A 12,368-nucleotide genomic window follows, 5' to 3' on the forward strand; every position below is an offset into this window, starting at 1 on the left:
CAAAACGAACGAGATATCATACGTCTTATCACCGTTATGTTGGATGGTCTTACTAGCTATCTTGCATGGTCTCAGAATATGACCGTCTTTCTCAAGGGTTGTAAACTATAGAGATATGTGACTGGTTCAATTCCTAAGCCAGTACCAAAACCTCAATCCAAAGCCATTATTCCTGAAGATGCCTCTAAGGCTGCCGTTACAGCTTATGATTATGAAGAACACCTAAAGGAATGGGAGAGTATTCAGAGTAAGATCTTGCTTGGTTTATCAATACCTCTATTCCCTTCATTCATAATCTTCTTCCTTGTCTTGAGACTGCTAAGGCTGCTTGAAATTTTTTGGCCAATTGCTATAATTACACTAATGATTCAAGCCTGGAATTCCACATTGAATCAAAACTTTATCAAATGCACCAGGAGATAGGTCAGTCTATTTTTGATTTTTATTCTTAGACTTCTACTATGTGAGAACAACTCTTTGCTGCAGATCCTCCACTAATGTGTTCTAAGGACATTGAGCTCTTTGTCAAATATCGAGATTGCTGTAAATTTATGCACTTCATGATGGGTTTACGTGAGGATTTTAAGCCTACTAGGGCTTTCCTGCTTAGCCGGTCTCCTACTCCTTCTCTTGATGCTACAATCAAGGAGCTCATTTTTTAGGAGAACCGTAGGCCTACTCATCACATGTCATCATCTACTCATGTAATGACTACACCATCTCCACAGCCTCCCATTGCTGCATTCACTGCTCCTCCATGAATAAACTCTGGGCATCCCATCTCTCAGTCTTCCAAAGGTACTCGCTGCGAGTTTTACCGTGCCAAAGGCCATGACATCTCAGTTTGTCGCAAACTGCAGAAATTTATGCAAGAGCAGAATAAAGCTTCTCTTCTTCAGGCAACTACTGTATGTCCTTCAGATCCATTGGTTCTTACAAGTCTATCTTTGGCTTCCCCACTTACTACAGCTAATATTGAGGCAGTAATTCAACAAGTTTTATCCTGAACTTCCACTGCCCTTTCTGTCACCCTAGGTAAACAACCTTGATTTTTTGATACTACATGTTGTAACCATATGACTCTTGATGAATCTCAATTTTCTGATAAGACACCCTTAGAACACTCCATCACCATTTACACTGCTAATGGAACTCCTATGCCTGTTAGTCATAAAGGAACGATCTATTTTCCTTGTTTATCCCTTAGTGATACTTTTCATATCCCAAAGTTATCCCTCAATTTGCTTTCTGTTGGTCAACTTTGTGAATTAAGCATAAATATTCTATTTACTAATCATGGTATGGATGTGCAAGATCCTCGGATGAGTTAAGAGCTTGGGACAGGTCGTAAGGTTGGTCACATGTTTGAGGTTCATGACTTGAAGATTCCTTCACAAGTTGTTTCTGCAACTACTACCACTACCACCCCCTCACCTGATCTATGGCATGCTCATCTTGGTCATCCATCCTTATCTCGTTTTTAGTTGTTAGCTTCTCAAGGTCATTTAGGTTTAGTTCAGTTTCAAAAATTTGATTGTACTTCCTATCATTTTGGCAAACAAACAAAATTGTCCTTTAATAATAGTGACTCATTTTCTTTTGCACCTTTTGATCTTATACATTCTGATATTTGGGGTCCTGCACCTGTTCCCATTAAGGGGGAATCTAGATATTTTGTCATATTTGTGGATGATTTTTTTTGATATAATTAGATTTATCTGCTTCACTATAGCTTTGAACTTGTGTCTATTTTCCAAACATTTCATAAAATGATTGAAACACAGTTTAATCGCACTGTCAAAGTCTTTCGATCAGATAATGCTCAAGAATATAATGATAAATCTTTCCTATCCTTCTTAAATAGTCATGGGACCCTTACTCAGAGGTCTTGTCCTTACACCTCTCAACAAAATGGTTGTGCAGAATGAAAACATTGTCACATTCTTGATGTTGTCCGCACCCTTCTCATTTCTGCCTCTTTCCTGAGCGCTTTTGGGGTGAGGCGGCACTCATTGCAGTGTACTCCATTAATCGTATTCCTTCACCAACTACACACAACAAATCATCGTTCGAGCTTCTCTATGGTCAAACCCCTGACTACTCCTCTCTTCGGGTTTTTGGTCGTGCTTGCTTTGTCTCTCTTCCTCCTTATGAACGAACAAAGCTCCATCCTCGTGCTCGTCTCTGTTGTTTCCTTAGTTATGGTGTATCTCAAAAGGGGTTTCATTGCTATGATCCCATTTCTCATTGCCTTCGTGTCTCCCGTCATATTGAGTTTTAGGAACATCGTCCTTTTATGAGTCTTTAGCAGTTTCCTGCGTCCTCTTCCTCAGAGTCTCCCATTTTTACTGTTCTTTTCCTCCCTCTCTATCTTGAACTTGTGGAGGATTCTTTGACATTGGCTACTTCTCTAGACGACTCATCTTCGGTTCTGTCCCCAACATATGACCCGCCTGTCTTGGATCCTGTGGCACCACCCTCTTCTAAGTCTTCTATTGGTCCTGAACTTCGTCGTTCCACTCGGGTAAGCATTCCTCCCCTTTATCTCATTGATTATCACTACACTTTTACTCTTGCCACCCTTTATGAACCTCACACCTATCGTGACGCCCATACTGACCCTCTTTAGCAGCAAGCTATGAACGAAGAATTAGATGCCCTTCATAAGAATCACACTTGGTATACGGTTAATTTTCCTCCTGGTTAGTCTGTAGTAGGTTGTAGGTGGGTTTACAAGATTAAGACCAAGGCTGATGGATCTGTTGAAGAATACAAGGCTCGCCTAGTTGCCAAGGGCTTTACTTAGGAGTATGGCATTGATTATGAGGAAACATTTGCTCTTGTTGCTTGCCTTACATCTATCAAATGTCTCATTGCCGTGGCTGCTATTCGCCGTTGACCTCTTTATCAAATGGATGTGAAGAATGCTTTCCTCAATAGAGACCTCCAAGAAGAGGTGTACATGCAACTACCCCTGGCTATCCACACTCAAGCAGTCAAGTTTGTCACCTTCGCCGTGCTCTTTATGGCCTCAAGCAGACTCCTCGAGCTTGGTTTGAAAAGTTTAACTCAGTTGTTATTCAGCAGGGTTTCACTTTGAGTCCTCATGGCATTGCTCTCTTCGTCCGAAGACCCTTTGTTGTTATCACTCTTATTCTTCTTTATGTTGATGATATGATTATTACTGGAGATGATTCTGCAGGTATCTACTATCTATAGCACTTCCTTAGTCAGCATTTTGAGATGAAAGATTTGGACACTCTCAGCTATTTTCTTGGGCTTGAGGTTACCTCATCCTCTGATGGATACTGTCTTTCCCAAGCTAAATATACTTCTAATCTTCTCTCTAAAGCTAGTATCATCGACAAAAAGACTGTTTCCATTCCCTTGGATGGTGAACCTATATCTGATGCTACTCGCTATCATCAGTTGGTTTGTAGTCTGATCTATCTCATTGTTACTTTTCTATATATTTCACATGTCATGGGTATGGTTAGAAAGTATGATGCCCCTCGTTCTGTCCACTACGCTGTCGTTCTTCAGATTCTCTGATATGTCAAGGGCACACTTTATCATGGTCTACACTACTCCTTTCGATCTTCTCTTGAGCTTCATGCTTATTTAGATGCGGACTGGGCAGGTGATCCGATTGATCGATACTCTATCACAGGTTTCTATTTCCTGTTAGGTACTTCTCTTGTCTTATGGCATAGCAAGAAGCAGGATGTTGTTTCCTGTTCCAGTATTGAGGCTGAGTATTGTGCCCTTATTGACACCACATGCAAGCTTGTCTGACTTTGTTGGCTCTTGGCTGACATGGATGCTCCACAGCCCTCTACCACTCCTCTTTATTGTGACAATCATGGTGCTATCTACATTGCTCATAATGATGTATTCCATGAATGCACCAAGCACATTGAGATCGACTGCCACATCACTCACCAACATCTTAAGAAAGGCAATCTCAAGTTGTTCTCTATCTCTTCTGCTGACCAGCCTGCTAATATTTTCACCAAGAGTCACTCGCTTAGTCATCTTCGAGATCTTATATCCAAACTCCAGTTGGCTTCCTCCTTGCCACCTCAAGTTTGAGGGGAGATGTTAGTGTATAGCTTAGACTAGATTAACCTATTGGGCTTAGCCCTGTATACTGTACTTGTAGTTTACTCATATTACTTGTACTGCAAACATACCTATCATATATAAGGCTCTCTATTGTATATTATTATACACACATCAATATACAGACTATTTAGTATTTCTCTCTTTATATTGTTATCATATAAATTGAATCTAATATCATATTTACACAATTGACATTTACGTATTGCAACAAGTTTAATGGCTTAAGTCTAGTTGTGACAATGGCAACTCAATGCATGTCTTCTCACCCGCAAAATGATTTATTTATTATGTGAATTTTAGTTAATTTAATTGGTGAAGTTTTTTTTATTATCGAATAAGAGATTTGAAGGTCCATTCCCACCTACTTGAAAAACCAATTGATATCTTAGTCTGATTATTAAGAAAAATCATCATAGAGCAAACACTATAAATTTGAAACACTAACATATCTATAAAAACAAAAAGAGGATTTGTTATTGTTAGAGTTACTTCTAGTTGTTGTTTATATTAACATATTAATAAGGGCATTTCTATAATCATGTTATAGACCTTAATATAAATATATGCAGAGGTGGGGGCTTGACTGATTAAGCCCTAAACTGTAGTTTCTTTCTTCTCTATGTCTCGATATTTTTCTTCTTCGCACCTCTCTCTTAACCTTAATTTTCATAATTTACAACTTAACTATTTTTTTTGTGTTGCTATTGGATGTAACATTTCTCTTACATAGGAGTAGAATCCACCCCATGAGTGTGTTACAAAATCTATACTTGACTTTTTAAATTTGGGAATCATGCCCCCAAAATTTAATGACACTCATGTCGTCCTCATCCCGAAGGTGAAAAATCCTACCAAGATAACAGAATTTAGACCCATAAGCCTAAGCAATGTCATCTCTAGATTAGCTTCCAAAGCTATTGCAAATAGGCTTAAACGTTTTCTCCCGGACATTATTAGTGAAAACCAGAGTGCATTTATGTCCACTCGGCTTATTACTGATAATGTATTAGTGGCTTTTGAGACCATGCATCACCTAAATCAAAAACGAAGTGGCCGGGTTGGAGAGATGGCTTTAAAGCTTGATATGAGTAAAGCTTTTGATAGAGTTGAATGGGGCTGCCTTCATGATATAATGTTAAAAATGGGTTTTCATACTAAATATATATATATATATATATATATTTTTTTTTTTTTTTGAAGAGATTCAAATTATACATAATATTAGCTTACACTTTTTTTAAATCATATGTTTCTAAAATATGTAATGGTTTCTCATTATATATATATGATTTAAAATTTAATTGGATTTAGACTTTAGGGTTTTTTCATCCAATAATTTACTTACCACAAAAATTAAAAAAATAATGGAACACATGGCATAAAATTGATAATCCAATTAAAATATAATTGGATTTTATCTGAGTTTTAGCTATTATATATATATATATATATATAAGCTAAAAGAATTGTTTCTTTAAACTAAGATTAGAAAGACAAAAAAAAAAAAAATTAGCCGAGCTTTTAGATTGATTGGTATCGTGATCAGTAAACAATTCTGGTTTAGAGAGAGGTTTTTTTTTTTTTTTTTTTTTTTTTGATAGGAAGACTGAAACTTTTTATTACGTAACAGATGAATACATAGCATCTTGGAGTAGTAGAGATTCAATTATTGGTGGATTTTCCTCCAACCAAGTGATAAAACCGTGGATACCCTTTGCATGTTGTGCCAAGGCATGTGCACTTTTATTTCCCTGGCGCCTCACATGTTGGACTTTGACGTGTCTAAAAACATGCAATTTCTGCTGGATGCTCTCAAGGACGTGAAGCACTGTAGCTGGTGGAATGGTGGAGCCCGACAGAGCAGAGAAAATCACGTGGGAGTCAGTTTCAAGAATAACTTCTTGTACGCCAACATCCCATGCAAATGAAACCGCTACGTCCATCGCCTTTGCTTCAGCCTCCAAAGGACCCAATGGCAAGTGCAGATGCTGACTGAGGGCTGCGATGACCATTCCTGCGTGGTCCCGAATCACTGTACCGATGCCCACTGAGCCAAGATTCTTGAAGATAGCAGCGTCTGTGTTTACCTTGAACCACGGACTTGAAGGAGGAACCCAGCGAGTGTCTAATGGATCCGTGGGCTGAGGACATGCGAAGTGAGCCAATTGGAAATCCTCCATGACGGTGCGAGCTTTGTGTAGGATTTCATTTGAAGACTGCCGTGGGGAGCCATGCCGTACTCTGTTCCGGTTGTACCACATGCACCATGCGATAGTGATAATGAGTTCAAGTACGTCTTGGCCCACATGCTGCCTGAAGATGAGGTACCATAACAGGTCGATGAAGTCGCGATAGTGTACACCCAGATTATCGAAAGGAATACCTGTAGCGGTCCAAACTTCATGTGCATGTCTGCAGTCCCAGAAGAGATGCCCACTGGTCTCGGCATTCAGGCCGCATGCATCGCAGGTAGGGTCATCGATCACTCCGCGAGAGCAGAGGTTCGCCTTAGTGGGGAGAATGTTTCGGCTTGCTCTCCATGCGAAGGTTTTCAGCTTGTTTGGAATCCGGAGGCTCCAGATTTTCTGCCAAAACTGACTGTGGCTGCTAGCATCTGATGTTTCTTCTTTTGCTTTGGATTGAGATAAGGACAAGGCAACTTTATAAGCACTATTCACCGTAAAGGTGCCTTTAGGCGTGTAGGCCCAAATCATGCGGTCTCTGTTACGTTTGCTACTACGTGGGATGCCAAGGATGGTGTGTGCATCATCAGGTAGAAAAACATGCTTAACCAAATCGACATTCCACTCTCCTGTAACTTCATCAATGAGCTCAGAAACAGTTGCAGCCTCATTTAAGGTGTTTGGCGTAGAGATGACTCGGAAAGTAGAGGGCTTTGGCAGCCATTTATCTCTCCAAATCTGTATAGAAGTGCCATCACCCACTNAATTGTGATTATTTTTAATTGTCCTCGTGCATATGTATGGGGCTACACACTAGTCTATATATATAATAATAGGTAAAGTTGAGAGAAACTCAAATTAGAATTCCAAATTAGAGTTCCAATTTTACGCCATATGTCTTAAATTATTTATTCTTAAAGAGTTTTATTTCTAAATTTTAGAATCAAATGTGGGACCATATCATAAATATTCATCCAAGTGAGTTATTAAGTACAAAAACCAAAGAGTCTATAATAAATGAATAATTAAAAAAAAAAAAGGGACAATTTACATTTTATACCTAATAATATCCTTACAAAATTTTTTCAAGAGTTAATCAAATATAAAAATGACTATCAATAGTATTTAAATTATATATATATATATATATATAGGAATTATATTATGTATCTTATTGTATATTTTTAAGTGTATCCATGCATATGCTTAGGGTTACAATCTAGTTAGTAGTAATAAGAGACAAAACTACATAAGTAGGTCTGCTTGCAATTTTTCCGGCTTTAAAGAGTGGTGACATAAAATAGAAGAGTGTGAAATAGGTTAGATCTCGTTTTACCTAAATGCAAGTTCCTAATTTTGTAAATAGTTCCCTAAATTTACAGTGAAAAATTATAAATCTAAAATACAGATTCTATCAAATTAAATGTAGGGTAAATTATACAAACCTGGCCCCTTGATGTTTGGGGAATGACACTTTGCTTCAAAAGGGAAATGACATTCCCCTTTATTGAGGTTTGAGAAAATCAACACATTAGTCATTCTATTAATAACAATAACATAATATTCTGAAATTTGAAAATATTTCATTGACTAAATCCTAACCATGGTTAGTGGAAATATTTTTTGGTTAAATATTGTTCATTGTTTTTATTATTATAATGATGCTCTCTATTCTCCTCTCTCTCAAAATGGATGGTCTGCCTAGCTTGGACAGTCTTGAATAGAATTCCTGCACACTCGGTGGGAGGTTATAACTAGTGCTTGATTTATGAAAGCATTTCAAATTATTTGAACAGGAAATGGGATTTATCAGTGAAATTGATCAAGCTCGTTCCTCTTTTTTATTTTTTTGGGTGTGGTTTTGTCTGAATTGAAGCTCAGTTGTGCTTGATTTTGTAAAAGTAGTAAACTTTTTTTTTTCTTCTTTGTTCTGCCTGAATGTTTTACTCCAACAATAAAATTACAACAAAAGGCCATCCTTCATACAAAAACGCCGAGTAATGAACGGCCCAAGTTTACATCTAAACGTGGGCAACAAAATCAATTCACGGAGCCCATGGGCAGGTTAGTTTAATGACCAACTGAGAAGTAGAATTTTTAGCCCAACCTGAGTAATGTAAGATTGCAGTCCTAAACGGTGATTTCCTTTATTTTTTTTTTATAAGAAACTGGTAACTTTTATTAAAACAAAGATAACATCACCGCATCATGAGCCATAGCAAACTCAAACTCCAAATTACATAATCAACGATATGCCTAGCATATTGCGCAAATAAAAGTCTTACCATTTGTGTTGAATTCCTTCAGTTATGTTGCCTATCACCAAAGGTGGATCACTGCATCCAATCACAGCATCACAAACAATCTTGGAGTGCATTCAAATGGGACATCTCGAACCCCCACATCCCAAGCAAATGGTGATTTCATTAGTTTTTATTTTTGGAGAGTCGAGTTTGAAATTTTATATAATCAAAGACTAAAGTCCTTGCCTAATACAATTTGCACATCTAGTGGAACAGATTCCATTAAAAATTTTTTTTTAAAAAAAGGATTGAGATTTAAGAGTCTAGCTAAGAAAATAATGAAAGAAATTTCTTATAAGAATTATGGGGCAATATATATAGTTTTGAACCCATATGGGGCATTACGTAAATTATGATTTCTTACAAATCTGTAGTTTCCTGCAACCTCTTAAACCAAATGTGGTGTAATCTCTTGTATTTTGATTTGGGTTACATTGTAAATCGCTTATCCTATTTGTTTTTAAGTTTAATATGCTGATACTGGACTATAGTACGAAGTGCATAAGCAATACATTTTTCAGCATAGGGTCCTCAATCTAATGGGCTTTATTTCTTCTGTTAGGTACCCTTGTGCCCTGGAGGCCCATTGAACTTTACGTTAAGTGGCTTTTACCCGTTAAATTTATTGGCAATTTCAATTTCTTTTATATCGACAAAACTTTAAAAAGGGAAAAGGGAATATATGAACAAAACTATAAATCTTTAGGTATTGTATGTTAATTTACTAATAAAATTTAAGGGTTAAAATACATTGGAAACTTAGAATGTACAGAATTGTTAAATTCAACGAAAAGTTGTGTACATTAGATGTATAGATTGTCTGGATTTGTTGAAAAATTTGGATACGTTTAATATGTTGAGTGCACAAAATCATAAAAATTGAAAGGAAAATTGTGTACATTAAATCTACAAATTGTCTAGAATTGAGGAAAAATTTAAATACGTTGAAAAGGTTGAATGTATATGTGGGGCCAGAAAATCGATTAGCCGAGGCCCACTTCAACCCAGGCCCAAATGGCCCACGCCGAGGACGCACGATGGGTCCGAGGGTGACCCTATCCTCGGCTGTTTGAGACCTCGGTACGGAGAAGGGCAAGCTCTGGGCGAACCGTCACCTCGGCATTGAATACGTTCACCTAACCCCTCTGGCCGCATTACTGGGGATGTAACCCCTTGCCAGAGCGACATTGATCAGGGTGAACCACTTGAGCACGGATATGACCTTTGATGGGATAGGCCGTCAGGAGGAAGGCCAATAGATGATCAACAGGAGGAAGAAGATGGGCATATATATAAGAACTGTGAGCAAAATGTAGGGGGGTCTCTGGGAGAGGGGAAGAAGAAGCCTCCTCGACCATGGGCCGAGGAGCATCCCCCAATTATAAATTGTTCTAGGTATTTTTTTTATGAAAGAAAAATGTGTTCATGCTTCGTAAACGCCGGTCAGCGCCTAAACCTTCAGCCCACTCTCTACAAATTCATTGTTCTGGGTTCGTTGGGCCTTTTAACCCTTCTCTTTTGGGTTTAGGCAACAAAAACAGACCCTACAGTATAGAATTGTTAAATTTAATGGAAAATTGTGTACATTAGATGTGCAGATTGTATGGATTTAGAGAAAATTTTGGATATATTTAATATGTTGAATGTACAATGTCGTGAAAATTTAATGGAAGATTGTGTACATAAAATGTAAAGATTGTCTAGAATTTGAGTTTTTTTTTTTTTTTTTTTTTTTTTTTTGAGGTCAAAATGATAGAAATTTTTCATTGATATGGAAAAATTTATACAAACAAGACACATTCCAAAACTGGGGTTCAAGCCAGCTGAGCTGCCGAGACCCGAGAAATTTACATCAAGGAATTTCATGCGTGTGCAATAGCCGTTGATACTCTGTGACAAAGCTGCTGGCAAGTTCAAGGATCACCTTCAGATGGGTTTGAAAGTGCTCAAAGTAGAGTCTATTCCTTGTGTTCCAGATTGCCCGCGTCGTGATTGCCCACCTCTCTAACTCTTGCTAGTCAAATTTCAGTTGCATCTGTTAAAAGAGGATGAAAAAATATGTAGCCGTGTTGTTGCACTTATGAGTTCCGCCCTTAAACATAGCCCACATGTTTCGTGCCAATGGGCACTCCCACAAGATGTGACTCACTGTTTCAGACTTGTGATGGCAGATTTCATAGTGCGACTCAACTCTTACTAGTCGTCGATGGAGATTGTCTCTAGTTGGTAGGTAGTTTGAGCATGCTCTCCATAAAACATGCGTACTTTGGCAGCATGTTGAAGGACCTAGATTTTGTTCCACACCAGAGTGTGATCATGGGCCAAAGAGTGCTCTGCCCAAGACTGATTGTTTAGCCGCAGTGCAACTTGGTAGGCTATCTTTACCAGAATTTATGGTTTTTGTTTTCCTTCCAGGCTAGCGTGTCCTTTGAGTGCAGATTGGTGAGTGGGATATTTAGAATTTCCTATCGAGTTCTATATGCATAGATGGCCTTAGTTTCCCCATATCCCATTGTCTTGTGTCTTCGTCAATGAGATCACAAACTCGCAATTCCTAGGAGGTTTCATTCAAAGGCACCAGTGTATGTGAGAGCCATTTATGAGTAAACACCACAATTGTTCTACCATCCCAGCCTACAAAAGGATCCTGCATAGAGAATATCCCTATCTCCAAGAAGGCTTATCCAAAAAAAGAAGGATTGCTCCCTAATGTAGCCATCAGGAACGAACAATTTGGAAAGTACCTAGCCTTGTATACCTTGTAAAACAATGAGTGGGTATCCTGTATTAACCTCCATGCTTGCTTAGAGAGCATTGCTAGGTTAAAAGAGTGAAGATCATGAAAGCCCATTCCCCCATCCTTATTTGGAGTGCACAGCTTCTTCCAATTGATCCAAAGAATCTTCCTTTCATCTTGATTTTGTCCCCACCAATATTTTGCCAATAAAGAGTTTATGTTGTCACATATGGAACTGGGTAATTTGAATAGGCTCATAGAATACGTGGGAAATGCTTGTGCTACCGTTTTAATAAAGATCTCACGGCTTGCCTTGGATATGAACTTTTCTTTCCATCCCATCACGCACTTTGTAATTTTCTCCTAGAGGTCTTTGAAGGTGTTAACCTTTGAATATACAAAATATTTTAAATTCAACTGAAAATTGCTACATTAGATGTACAAATTATCTGGATTTGAAGAAAAATTTAAATTCATGAGATATATTGAATGTATAGAAGTGTTAAATTCAACGGAAAATTGTGTACATTAAATGTACAAATTGCCTAGTTGTGTAGAAAAATTTGGATACGTTTAATATGTTGAACATACAAAATTGTGAAAATGCAATGGAAAATTGTGTACGTTAGGGTGTACAAATTGCCTATAATTTAAGAAAAATTTAAATATGTTGGAAATGTTGAATATACAGAATTTTTTTAAATTCAACAGAAAATTGTACACATTATATGTACAAATTTTCAGGCTTTGAATAAAAATTTAAATTCGATTGATACATTGAATGTACAAAAGTATTCAATTCATCACAAATGTGTGTACAGATTGTCAGGATTTTAAGAAAATTTTGGATACGTTTAATACGTTGAATGAACAAAATCGTGAAAATTCAATGGAAAATTGTGTACATTAGATGTACAATTGCATGGATTTTAAAAAAAATTTAATACTTTGGAAACGTTGAAAATACAATTTTTTTTTTTAAATTCAACAGAAAATTGTGCACATTATATGTATAAATGG

This window comes from Quercus suber, unplaced genomic scaffold (assembly GCF_002906115.3).
Source record: "Quercus suber isolate HL8 unplaced genomic scaffold, Cork oak 2.0 scaffold_32, whole genome shotgun sequence".
Classification (NCBI taxonomy): Eukaryota; Viridiplantae; Streptophyta; class Magnoliopsida; order Fagales; family Fagaceae; genus Quercus; species Quercus suber.